Here is a 14,764-nt window from a genome sequence, read left to right on the forward strand (position 1 = left end):
TTGATTTTTTTTTTCTTTACATGTATACATTATTGCGGTATTTAGCTTGAAAATTATGTAGGTTTGTGATGGTGTCCATTTTAAAATTTAATTTAAACAAATACAATTGTGGAAAATATTGGGTTAAATAATATCACTTGCATATTAACAAAGAATTAATAAAATTACATATTTTCGGAAATTTTCTTTTAAAAGTTATTGATTTCGCAATCTATCTCCTTTGCCCTCTTGATTTTCTCTTTTAATAATATCAAAACCAAACTAAAAAAAAAATCTCTTTTAATACAAAGACCAAACTCCAAAAATAAGTCTAAAACTAATTTATTAAAAGATAGAATGAACAATACCCCTTATTTTTTTATCTATTTCCTTTTAAAACATTATCTGTCTTGTCTTTTATTCTCCTGATTTTGTTTCCAAAACAATTGGAAGAAATGTGATTTGTAAAGCATAAATCCCTAACAACATCCCACTTGCTCTAAATGCTTTTTAGGCATTTGATTTTACAATTTGGGCAATTTCATTTTTCACCTCGTTAAGATTTAACCACGTGCAATTAAGTTTAACTGGTTATCTCGGAGATCTTAGGGTAAATGTGTTTTGGACTTCCAATAATTGAGTCCTAAAATTAATTAGCCCAATTGATATCATAATTGTTTGATACCGTACCGTTGCCACAATGATTATTTTTACTTAGCAATCCTTTGTACTTATCGTACTTAAATTAATATCTCAACTATCCAATCAGTTTAATTATTCCTTATAGCTTGACATTATTGATTTTTCATAATGATCATTTCAATAATCTTAAGCTCTATTTGTTTCACGAAAAATTATTTTTATATTTTTAGATATTTATTTGATAAAAAATTAATTGATTAACAAAAAAAAATTTATTAATCAATAAAAAATGAGATTATTTTTTTAAAAATTATCTTATAGATTTGAAAAAAAAAAGATATTTTTTGAAAAGAAAATTACCGATGAATAAACCCATTTATTAATACTTTTGAATATAATTTTACTTATAAATAAAATTATATTAATAAATAAATAATATTATATGAATAAATAATATACTATTAATAAATAATATTAATTTATTTAATAAATATTATAACAATATATTATTAATAAATAATATACTATTAATATATATTAATAAATATTATTAATAAATATTATTATAATATATTAATAAATAATATAAAGAATAATAAATAGTTTTATTTTAAGTATTTTTTATATTAACATAATATTTTAATATTAAATATTATTATTAAAATATAATTATTTTTTAATATTAATAATTTTAATAATAAAAAATTTCAATATATTTTAATAATAAATAATTTTTTATATTTTAATAGTTATATTAATATTATTTAAAAATAATTTTTCAAAAAAGAACCAAACAACGAAAAATATTTTTCATTAACTCATCTAAATAACAAAAAATCTCTTTTAATTTAGGAAATATAAACATTTTCTAAAAAATATTTTTTAAAAGTCATTCTTTATGAAATAAACAAAACCTTAATACAAAACATAATTCATAATTATTGTTGGCACACTTTGGCTAGAGATTCAATGATTAAGTACCGAGAACCGATCAAAAGATATATTATACAAATTTCATAACGTTAATTCATAACTTTCACTATTTATAAACATTTTCACTAAATTAGTAGGTTTATTGACTTGCAATTAAGTCCCACCATTAGTAATTCAAACGAATAAATATATACAAAATGATATTATAATTAATTAGTGATTAAAATTGAAGCAAAATTAATGCCTATGAGATTTAATATGTTTGACATTTATTTAAGAGTTAATTAAATCTCATTTATGTTCCAGTTCAATGTAAACACACTATATTAGTAAATCCACATATGATCAAGATAAATGAACAGATGACTTTACTCCGATATAAAGCTAAATAAAATGCCCAACTTTTTTTATGGCTAAATGTTCGATTAAGGATCTAATGTTTGTGTGATTTTCAATTAAGGATCTCAACTTTAATTTAATTCAATATATGATGTAACGTTTTTGAATTTGTTCAAATAAGACTTTCTGCTATGATTGTGGCTTACACGCGCAAAAAAAAAAAAAACGTGAATCACTATTCTGCAATATAATAAACAATAAAAATAGTCACAAACTTTATCTTTTCCAACTTCTTTTCTCAAGTAAACTCTGCCTTCTCCATATTCTTTGTAATCGAAGAACAAACACTCAAAAATCAAGCTCTTCTTTTATCGATCTTGTCACTAATGACCACTGTTGATCTTCGTCCTTCCCTAGCAGCATAGTTTTTTCGTAACTGAAACTAGAATTTCTGGTTCAACCCTTCTTCTGTGTTCTTTTCTTTTTAAATCCTCAAATCAGAACCCAACTACAACCCAAAAAATAAAAAGTTCAAGAATCATGAAATCTCACCGTCAGAATCCAACGCCATTCGTCGTTCATTGTGTTGCCAATTGATCAACACCTCATCCTTTTTCTAACCATGTTTAAAAACCCAAAAATTTCTAAAAAAAATAAAACCCAAAAAAACCCCTTGCTAAAAATTTTTTAAAAAGAATCAAACCTAGAAAAACCCCTTAATGAGACATTCTTAAAAAGAATCAAACAAAAAAACAACCTCAAAAAGAATCAAACCTAGAAAAAGCCCTTGTTGAGAAATTTCCAAAAAGAATCAAACCCAAAAAAATCCTTGTTGATGAATTCTAGAATCTTGTTGCTGTGGTTGCTTCTATGTATTTAAACCCCATTGTTAGATCAATTACTCATTTAAGGCTAGTTGCTAATTGCTAATCTTGTTGATGAATTTACTTTGTTGATTGCTTAACAAAAAAATTTTTTTTAACCCAAAAAACTTCTCAGAACAATAGATTTACTATGTATTTTTTTACCCCTTCAAAGATTCAAAAACTTTGCCCACTTTTCTAATTTTTCAATGGCCATTGATTGTGAATTACTACTGTCTAGCCTCTCTTGCTTGATTGTTCGAGACTAGTTGTTGTTGTGTTTAATTTTGCTTCTTGCCTCCCTATTGATTATCAATTGTTATTGTGATCAATTTTTATTTTTTTCGTTAGAATTAATGGTATTAATGAAAAATATTAATGGAAAGTAAACTTAATGGTGCGTGTAAACCACAGCCATAATTTAGTCCTTATTTGAATAAATTAGAAAACGTTATATCCTACATTAAACTAAATTAAAGTTGAAATCCATAATTAAGCAACCACCCAAACTTTTAATCCTAAATTAGGCATTTAACCTTTATTTATTGACTATAAACCCATTTATTTAATCATAAAATAACTTGTATTTAAATCTAAATCATATATGATCATCTGTAACTATCGTAAAAATATTTATTATATGATTAAATGGAAATTTATTTAATTTTTGTATACATTTAGAAATATAATGAAATACCTAAATAACATTTTATTACTATAAAAAATGTACAAATATAAATATATATGTTTGTTATAACGTATAAGTCTGTAAATTTATCGCTAGACATAAATATAGAAGTTGTCACAAATATTTTTTATCTAACTATAATTGGTCACTTATTGGAATTATTTTTTTATAGATATCTTAAACTTGACTCAGACTTCTAAAAAAATACGTTTTGGTCTATATTTCAAAATTAAATTTGAGAATTCAGTTACATATGAAAAATGTTATAATATCCCCATCCACGCATCCGAAAGACTATACCAACTAATTTCAAATTATCCTGAGGGCCTAGTTTTAATGATCTTTTATTAAAATTTAATGTTTAAATATTGAAAATAACTTTTAAGATTTCTTTAACAATTTGGCAAAATCCTTAAAATTATTTCTTCACCTTAAGTTGGCATTTGGTTCAGAAGAATGTTAGATTACTGGCTAAAATCTTACTTTTTATAATTTGATTCCTTAGTTTGGTTCATAGAATCTAATTTCTAGATTTTTTTTTTTTTAGATTTTCAAAGTGTCAAAAAAAAAAGGTGATAACCCTAAATCACAAACTCACCTCTCCCTTAGGTTTTTTAAGATTCTTGATGGAATATAAAATTTATTTGACTTCTGCACTTAATAATAATTTTACAATCTATTTTACCCTTGAAAATTAACATAATCGCATGATAAATCGAGACGCATTTTGACATGTATAGTTATATTTCTAGCCATATGATTGGATTCCTGATGATAACTATGTGTATTTAAATTTTTATAAATTTAAATATTTATTTTTAACTGATATAGTTTTAGAAAAACAACATTTCTAAATTATAAACATAGTTTATCTTCTATAAAAAAATCTGAATAAATAAATTTTTTTATTTATACAATGTTATTATATTAGAAACATAGTTATATGTTATAATATGTTATGAAAAAATTAATTATAATAAAAACAACATTTTTAAAAGGAAAACATAATATATTATTTCAAAATTAGAATTTTAAATTTTTATAGTTTCGAAAATATTATGTTTTTAACATATGAAATGTAGTTGATTGTAGAAAATAATAATAAAATAAAATTTCTATTTTTAATATCAACAATGTTTCTTAGTATGAAAATGTAGCAATTGATAAAATATAAATTTTTTTAACATAAAAACGTACTTGTTGTCGGTAGAGTTAGTATAAACTAAAATTTATTTTGGTTTTAACGATGTTTTATAACTAAAAAACGTAGTAATTAATAAAACAAAAATTTTGTTTATATTTCTTTATATTAATGACTACATTTCTTATTATCAAAATGTAGTCATTGATAATTTCTTATTATCAAAATGTAGTCATTGATAAATCATAATAATTGATCACTTGAAGCTGATAATATTTTTTACATATAAAACATAGTTAAAACCAAAATAAATACTATATATCTCTATATCAACAATGTTTCTTATTATGAAAACGTAATCATTGATAAAACATAGTAATTATTCAATTATCACCTCGCAATGATCATATTTTTTATTATTCTCATATTTTATTATTGTATAGTTATCTGTTTTGCCAAACCTAGAGCTATAGTTAAACTTTAAATCCCAACCTTTCTATTTCACACAACATAACCTTCCAGCTTTGTGATTTTATCTTCATTTGGATTAGTTTAGCTTATTTTTGAGTTTTTGTATTATTTGTTCACTTTAGATGTCTTCTTGCTATATTACTAAATGTGGGTTAGATCTTAATTTAAAAGTTATTGATCTATCATATATGTTCTTTTTTATTTGTTATTTGTTCGATTTGGTATAAATTTTGATATACACAATCTTTTTTCTTATTGTTTATTTGTTGTATGTGGCTTAGATTTTGATCTAACAAATGTACATTATTACTTTCAACACATGATTTCTACATTAACAAAAAATTTTCTTATAAAAAATTATGGCTTGTTTATCAATTAGAAAAAAAAGATAAAATTGGTAGCAGTACTTATTTTATAAATGAACTAGATGAAAAGTATGTTTCAATTATTACTTATTGTTACTATGATGTTAGTTGTTAAGAAACTTGAAAAAAGACAATCTTTTATGTTGATGAAACTCTTAATGACATTAGATTAGATCATTGAACTTAAACAAAATGATCTTTAAGAATGATATACAGAGTGTCGATAATTGTAAAATGGAGAGGATAGCTTTTGCAAAATTATATAAGTTGTTTTAAACACAATAAGGATTAAAGGCATTTAGAAATATGTCATTAGTAGAAATTGTTATTAGCTTATTTTATATCATTGCCCATTATAAAAAAAATAAGGTTATAAAACATCAAGTAACCAAATTTGGAGAGACAATTAGTAGGCAATTTCATGCTATATTGAAATCTATTTTGAGATTGCATTTTTTGTTGTTTAAGAAACCAGAAGTGATAGCAGAGAATTCAACAGATAATAGATGGAAGTAGTTTAAGGTAATGCATTAGTCATTACTTTCTATGAATAAATATTAATAAATCTCAATTTTGTATAATGTATGAATGTATTAATTAGAGTTTTTGGATTTAGAGTTGTTTGGGTGCCATTTTATATAAGGGTGAATGTAAATTTAATTGACTGGCCTAAATATAAGTCTAGGAAAAATGAAATTGCCATAAATGTTTTTGGTGTTTGCACATCAGACATGTAATTCATTTATGTTATACCAAGATGGGAATGTTTTTGCAGTAGATGGTAGAGTGCTTAAGGATGCCATTACACTTAGAAATAGTTTAAAGATCCTATAAGGTATTAGTTTTCATATTTTGGTTTTAGTTGTGCTATGGAACACATTTTTAAAATGTACATTAATGCATTATGACACTGGATTGAGTTTCTACTATTTATGTAATGCTAAATACATAAATGGAAAAGATTTTTTGGTGCTTTATAGAGGTTAAAGATATCACTTGAATGATTAGAAGGTAGGACACCAACCTATGACACTTTAGAAATACTTTAATATGAAATACCCTCAATCAAAAAATTCTATTGATAGATATTTGGGTATATTAAAAGCTAGATAGGTCATTTTAAGAGAAATCATTTTATCCAATTAAAATATAATGTAGAATTATTTGTGCTTGCTGCCTTTATTATAATTTAATTAGATTTGAAATGTTAATTGACCCTATTAAAAGTGATGTTGGTGAAATGAACAGTAGCAAAGTAAAAGGTAATGCTCATTAAATTTTGATTAGGCATGTTGACCTAAGTGATATCTAGATTAGGTTTAAAGCCAAACTAATAGAGGAAATGTTTACATCTTAGTTACAATTTAATGGTTAATGATAACTTGTTTAATTTTTTTTGTTTGATTCTGACATTATTGAGTGTACGATATGTTAAGTGTACTATTTGTTTGCTATATTTGTTTTATTTTTTTCAATATGTGATGTATTTCTTCTATTGTTTAATATACTTTTTATGATATGGTGTATTTAACTATTGTTTGTAATAATATTTGTTTTGTTACTATGTCTATTGGTTTTCTTTCCTTTCTAATTACTGGTTTATCTTTATTGGTTTTTGATGTGATATACATTTATTGCATCATGTCTAATAAGATTATTAAGATATCAACATGTCATCATCCGTTGTGAACATAAAAAGTACAAATACAAGAAGAAAATAAACTTTTGGTAATCACACATAGATAAAGATTGAGGATGTCACACTTATCCAATGCCTACATGTATTGGTAGATGATCCTTGATGAAAAGCTAAAAAAGAAACATTCAGAGTATCTAGGACAATTGAAAAAGATGTTGGAGGCCAAAATTCTTTACTAATAACTAAATGAGGCAAATCCACACTTTGAGTCAAATTTCAAGTTATTGAAGAGACAATATAATATATTTGTGATATGATAGCCATCAGAAGTGAATTTGGTTGGAATGATAATGATAAATGTTTAATTGCACCACAAGGATGTATTTTATTAGTGGGTTTGGATAAGTAGTTAACATTCAAGTAGAATTTACTTTGATTACTCATTTCTTATCAAAATATTTTATACATATAATTAAATCTCTTTAATTTAACTTCTTGTATACTTACCTCCATGCTAAAGGTTAGAGGAATAAATATTTCTCACTTTGATGATTTTATGAAGATATTTGATCTAGATAGAGCAACTGAAGCTAAAGTTAAAATTATAGTTGATACTATGAAATTATTTCATAATGATGATGTTGACTTTAGATTTAATGAAGATGAGCCTGACATTGATCATGATGAGGAAGGAATAGATGATGATGAAATTAAAAGTTCAGTTTGTGCCACAATCCCTACCATAAGTAAAATATTGTTAGGCAAGAAAAGTTCTAGGTGCTTTAATAGCTTAGCTAAGTTAATAGAGAAAACAGGTGATATTGGGGTTGCATATTGTGAGGTAGCATAAAGAATTAAGGGCATTTTGTCATTTTTCAAGAAAAAAGCTAAGGGAAGTGATAGGTAGATGTCATTTTTTAATGAAATCATGCAACTAAATGAATTTTCCTAAGATAAAATACTATCTGCTAAAAAATATATCTTGAAGGATACATTTAATATTGATTTCTTCTTTACTCTATTAAATGAATTTAAAAAAGATTACATATGAAAGCATTGGATCAATATAATGCTTATCAACCATCATTTAGTTTTTCTCTTTTAGGACAGATGTAGCTGTTTTAAATGATGAACATTGTATTTTATTTGTAATATTGAAGAATATATATAATATGGACGATATTGTATCTTATAGTCTTTAACTAAAAGATTATATGTTGGAATGTTATAATTATTTTTTAAAATTTATATAATTACTTATTTCAATTTAAAAAAGTATTAGATAGATATTGGGTTTATTAAGACAAAAAAGACGCAGTTAACATAATTAAAATTTTAGTCAAATTATGTTAGAGATTCTTGTACTATACAAAAATTTAAAATTTAGTCATTCTACTATAATTTATACAAATTTAGTCCTTCCTATTTTGATTTTATAATTCCAGTCCAATCATAAATGTCAAATTTTCATTGTTAAAATTGATTATGTTACAATTGACTTATTGATGTGTATGTTGACTTGACTGACATAACATATTGATTTGTTGAGGTTGTTTTTAAGGATGATGTGGATAAAAAAATGCCACATCAAACTAAAATCAATGGCATATCATATTTTGATATTTTATTTCTTTTTTTCTTAAACCTAAATCATTTAATTTATTGCCACATCAAATTAAAATCAATGGAACATCATATTTTAATTTTTTTTTCATAAACATAAATCATTTAATTTTATTTTTTATAAATATGATTAACTAAAAATAAAATAAAATTAGTTTGAAATTAGAAACAAATGAAATCAAACATTCAAATTGAAACTCAAATGCAATCTCTTTGCTCTCATTGTCTTATCAAACTGTTTTGCAACTCCAACATAAGAAAAAAAAAAACCCATTCTTCTTCTAATTAATGAACTCAAATTGAACAATAGGTTATTTTCCATGTCTCATCTATTCTTTTATAAAGACATAGCTAGGCATCACTTTTCCAAACTCTTAATTCTCATCTAAACTAACTCTAACCTTTTTCCTCTAAATTCTCAGTAAAACTTAATATCACTCTTAAATCCCTCTCACTTTTTTTTTTTTATTTGGGTCAAAATCCAAATGAGTTTTAAACTAAATCTCATGTCCCAAATCATATCATCCAAATTGTAGTCAAATACCTAACAATCACAGGATTATCCATTGTTGTACCTAAAGATTTGATCCTAGCTATATTGTGTATGTTTTTCTTATTTTGTATATATTATGGCTAAGTGAAAATTATGGTTAGATTTATTTTTAGTTGTGTATTTAGCTACCAAGTTTGAAAAAAGTTTGGTGAAAGTTGATAAAAGTTAGAACTTTGAAAGTTTTTGGATTTAAGAGGTTTTAGAAATTATTTTTCAAATCCTAACATGAAAAACCAATTAGAGGGTGAAGGGAAGACTTGAAGAAAGTTTGGTGAGCATTGCAGGTGGTGATGTTAGTTGATCTAAGTTTTTAGGATTTAATTTTTTTTGGTTTTTCGTGGAAAAAAAGGGAAAAATCTAAGTCAATGAATCGTAAATGAGATTAAAGAGAGATTTCAAATAAATTTTAGAGACATTCAATGTTAGTGCATGATGACTGATATCAATGACAATGGTTAGTATGATGGCGTTATCGAAATCAGGTTTGTATAATGTCAGAATCTGGGTTTATTTATTCTTTAGCAATAACTTCTTTTAATTTAGTTATCATAAGATTTTTGTAAAAAATTAAAAAAGTTTAAATCTGATGTGGATTAAAGGTCAAGCCATGCAACATGCCATTTAAATATACACCAATCAAAATGCCATATAGGAAAAGTTTATAGACATATCATCATATCAAATGCTACATCAGCATTTTTAACAAAAAAATTTAAATGGAATTAATAATTAAACTAAGATTATTAAATCCAAATAAATTTTTTTTGGTCATGTGGCATTAAATTTTTTTACCAGCCACACAAATCTGGTCAACGTATATATTAACAAGTCAAAATCTATGTTATCGATTTTAACGATGATAAATTGACATTGTTTACAATAGGACTGAGATTGTTAAATTGAAATAATTGAGGGATTAATTTTTTGTGAATTAAAATAGAGATTAAATTTTAGAATTTCATATAATACAAAGATTTATGTTTTAAATGATAGACATTTATTTTATTTGTAAGATTGAAGAATATATATAATGTTAACGACATTGTATCTAATAGCCTTTAACTAAAAGATTATATATTAAAATGTTATAATTATTTTTTTAATTTAGATAATTATTTATTTCAATTTAAGAAAGTATTAGACAAATACTGAATTTTTTAAGATAAAAGTGTTATGGTTAACATAATTAAAATTTTAAATTTGAAAGCATATTGACAAACTTTGTATTTTTAAAATAAAATCATCTTTGTCAAGTTAAATTAGACAAATATTGCATTTAACTTAATAAAAATGTCATTTTTGTCTAGTTAACATAAATTTTGATAAAGTTCAACTTGACAAATATTATATTTTTTAACATAAAAACATCAACTTTATCAAGTTAACATAAATTTTGACAAAGTCCAACTTGACAAATATTATGTTTTTTTAACATAAAAACATCAGCTATGTCAAGTTAACAAAAAACTTGATGATTAAAATTTTAAATATGATAAAATCATAAAGACTACATTTTTTAACATAAAAACGTTATCTTTATCAAGTTAACATAAAATTTGATAAAGTTTAATTTGACAAAGATTGTGTTTTTTAACATAAAAACATCATCTTTTTTAAGTTAACATAAAATTTAACAAAATTTAATTTTAAATTTAATGAAATTTAACAAAGATTATATTTTTTTAACAAAAAATATCATCTTTATCAAGCTAAAATAGACAAATATTACATTTAGCTTGCTTAAAATATCATTTTTTGTCAAGTTATATTTCATAATTTGTACAAAACGTCCATTTTGCTAAGTTTAATAATATATTTTGTCCTTACATGCATTAACTTGATGAAATTTGACAAAAATTATATTTTTTAATGAAAAAAGTTATCTTTATCAAGCTAAATTAGACAAATATTGCATTTAGCTTGATGAAATATCATTTTTGTCAAGTTATATTTCATAGTTGTACAAAACATCCGTTTTGTTAAGTTTAACAATATATCTATATGCATTAACAACTAACTTCTTGACAAATCATTATTCTCATGCTTTCAGCTATTCGATTTAAATATTTAGATGATAACACATGATCCACATGAAATCAAGGAAAAATATTTAGACTTATCTAAATATTATATGTTGAATTTATGTCAATATAAAAAGGACATTATATAACATAATGCAGACTCTTTATTTTTATTATATAAATTTTGATATATAGTTACACCATTCATGCTACACTTCATCAGTTTTCTTATCTATGAAATATTCTTTTCTAACTCACTAAAAATAATTAATTAAGCAAGAAAATGAAATCAATTGCAATTCATAATTATCCATATACTAACAACATATTTGTAATTAGAAAATAATAATGAATCTTATTTGTTGTACTTAAAATATTGTTATCTATTATCTTCTTCTTGAGATGGAGAACATAATACTCACATTTTTAAGTTTTTAATTGACGAGAAATTATAAACAATTATTGGATTGTCAAGTGCTTTTCACATTGGTGTTAACAATTGATAAAATAAACAAATATACTATGAATGCAATCCACATTATTTTATTTTTTTATGAATAGTAAATTCATTAAAGCAACAACTGAATACCCATACATTTATACTTATAAATAAACCATAAATATTATAAAACTAATTTCATATAACAAAAGGTAAGTACTTCTTTATTATATTTTTGAGTTTTTGTGATAGTTTAGAGTTACCTTTTCCTAATTTGAAAGAGTAAACCATATGCTTTATAGTGTCAATTACAACTAATTGCTAATGACTTCTGAATAAATTAAATATGAATTACAATGTTAAAATTTAAGGCTTATAACTATTTTCAAATCTATATAAAATAATGTAAAGTAACATAATGATTAGAGTACATCTCAAATATACATAGAATTATAAGGCATAAGAAAATATTGAAATTCTCTTTCTATTATAAATGCTAAAGCAACGAAACAATTATATATAAAGCCCGTGCTACTAGATATACAATTTAAGTTAAGAAGTTGTAAGCAACAATCATTTATCTCTCATTCACACACTTGTAAAGAAGGCTAAAATGAAATATAAATGGATTTATACTATATATGAATGAATATATTATTTATATTTTAATGAATATATAAGTTAACCTTATGTACACCATGATTTTTGTAATTGATATTTTCTTTATTGAACAAAATCTTATTATTTTCACTTACCCAATCCACTAATTTATTGGATAATAAAATAATCATTTTTTGATTACTAATGTTAATTAGTCCTCCACCTACTAATCAATATTTTGCATAATGGAGATGCTTATGCATACTATTGAAAGGTGGAGCTTGACTATTCTCAATCTCTAAAACTTGTTACATACAAAATTCATGTATATTTAAATAAAATCAAACCACAAGGGCACTAAAACCTAATTAATTAAGTTAGAACATATAGTACTAAAGAAGATAATGGGTCAAAAGCTTCATTCATTTTATCTACATACACATTTCCTATATTCTCAGTGCTTGACTAACTCATTATGTTAATTGCCATAATTGTCAATTGTGCCTGTAATTCAACAATGCATAAATTTTACTAAGCTATTATAACCATCAATTTAGCAATCTTTAATATTCGGGGTTTAGGTTTTATTTCAAATTAAATTATTGGACAAACAAAGCTCCTAATAACCTAATACAACCATGTCTATCTTTAGTACTAAGAGTTAAGATTAGCACATTAAAGCTATCATCAATTTTAATTTCACCAGATGTGTATCTCATAGCTAAGTTATTCTAAAACATAAAACACTTACGTAAATCAATATAATATATAAATATGGACAATGTTGAAGTATCAAATGAGAAATATATGAACTTACTATCCTCTTTATCATTTCTTCAGTTGCTATATCAAAATACTCTCAAGTTTTTTATGTATATACTTTTTTTTTCAAACAAATCATATTAAAAATTTAGTGCTTGAGCTGGATGTTTCCTGCAACCATATAAAAATATAAGTTTTCTTTGTAATATAGATGAAGTTCAAATAAATTGAGCCAAGTGTATAATACACAATAAAAAAAACTTACAAATCAATCTTGACATTTGCATAACCCTTTTTTATGCTCTATCGTTATACTTATTTTGGGCCTTTATTTTCTATTGGACTTCATTTATTTTTTACAAAAAAATAAGAAAAAAATTACTATATATTAAGAACTCATGAAACTAACAATTTCAATAACAATTGATCTTCAATAATTTTCTATAAAAAAATGCTATATATACACTAAATTCATTTGGTAACCAAGCTGAAATAAATTTTATCCATTCTGCATCACAAATTATTTTGGTTGGGAGATAAGCTAAAAGTTCAAAGTTATCAACATTAGATAATATATATTTTTAAGTTAATTTCCCTTTAAAGTGTTTAAATTTCAAACTAACAAATTGCAATACAACCTTCTTATACTTAGCAAATATGTTAAAGCATTTCTATAAAAAATGAAATAATATATTGAAACAAAGCAATATAATTGCATTCCATAAGCAACATTTCCATTGAGTTGTAATGTCAACCATAGGATTATTAGTCAAAAAAAATTTTCAAGGTGTGAATATGGGAAACACGTATACCACATGAGATGAATGTGAGGTTTACCTTTAAAAAATGTCTAAACTTGTATCTACACTTGTATTTTGATAAGAAAAAGCAAATATTCCCATTGACTTCTCCTCGGTGCAATCATTGACATTTCTTTGACAAAGACATAAGTCATGATATTTGTAGACATCCAATTTTGTTTGAGGTTGCTTAAATTCTAAAGTTGTTTTGATGCATTAATAAAATCTGAGCTTTAATTGAGTTCGTTATTTGGTCATTTTGGTTTTAAGCTTGGTTGGGATTGAAACTTGAATTAAGGGTCCATTTTTTATTATTTTATTTTTATTGTTGAAAATAAAACAATACAAAAATGAAATTTGATGAGATCATGATAAATAAAAGCAGTAGAAGCTTGGAGAGGGTTTATCAAAGCAAGTTCCTCTAAACTAAAACTTTGTTCTGATCTAAAATATTACCACAATCTAAACTGTATTGATTTGAAGTTCTATCTCCATTGAAACTAATTGCCTATTTAATAATTAACATAATAAATAATCATGTAGTGTTTGGTATGAGGTGAACACTCCAAAAACCTTAGTGATTTACACATGATGATTAGATCACCATGTTTGGTACTTGATGATCTTACATGGCAATGATCTTGGATCATCAAGAGTGATCAAATCACTATCTTAGATGGTGATCTAATTCCTATTAAAAGGGTGAGAAACTTTTATCATCAAGATGAAATGATATGTAAAATTTCAATAGTTGATATTACCTATTTAATATGTGAATTAAAAACTTCTTTCTTTTTAAAATTATAATTATTTTATATTATAATTTTTTATATTTTCAAATTAATTTATGTAACAACTTCAAAAATAATTTTTGTAATTTTTTTTAATTTTTAAATATTTTATATA

Source organism: Durio zibethinus, chromosome 13, assembly GCF_047325235.1.
Source record: "Durio zibethinus cultivar Kanyao isolate XHJ-2024 chromosome 13, ASM4732523v1, whole genome shotgun sequence".
Classification (NCBI taxonomy): domain Eukaryota; kingdom Viridiplantae; phylum Streptophyta; class Magnoliopsida; order Malvales; family Malvaceae; genus Durio; species Durio zibethinus.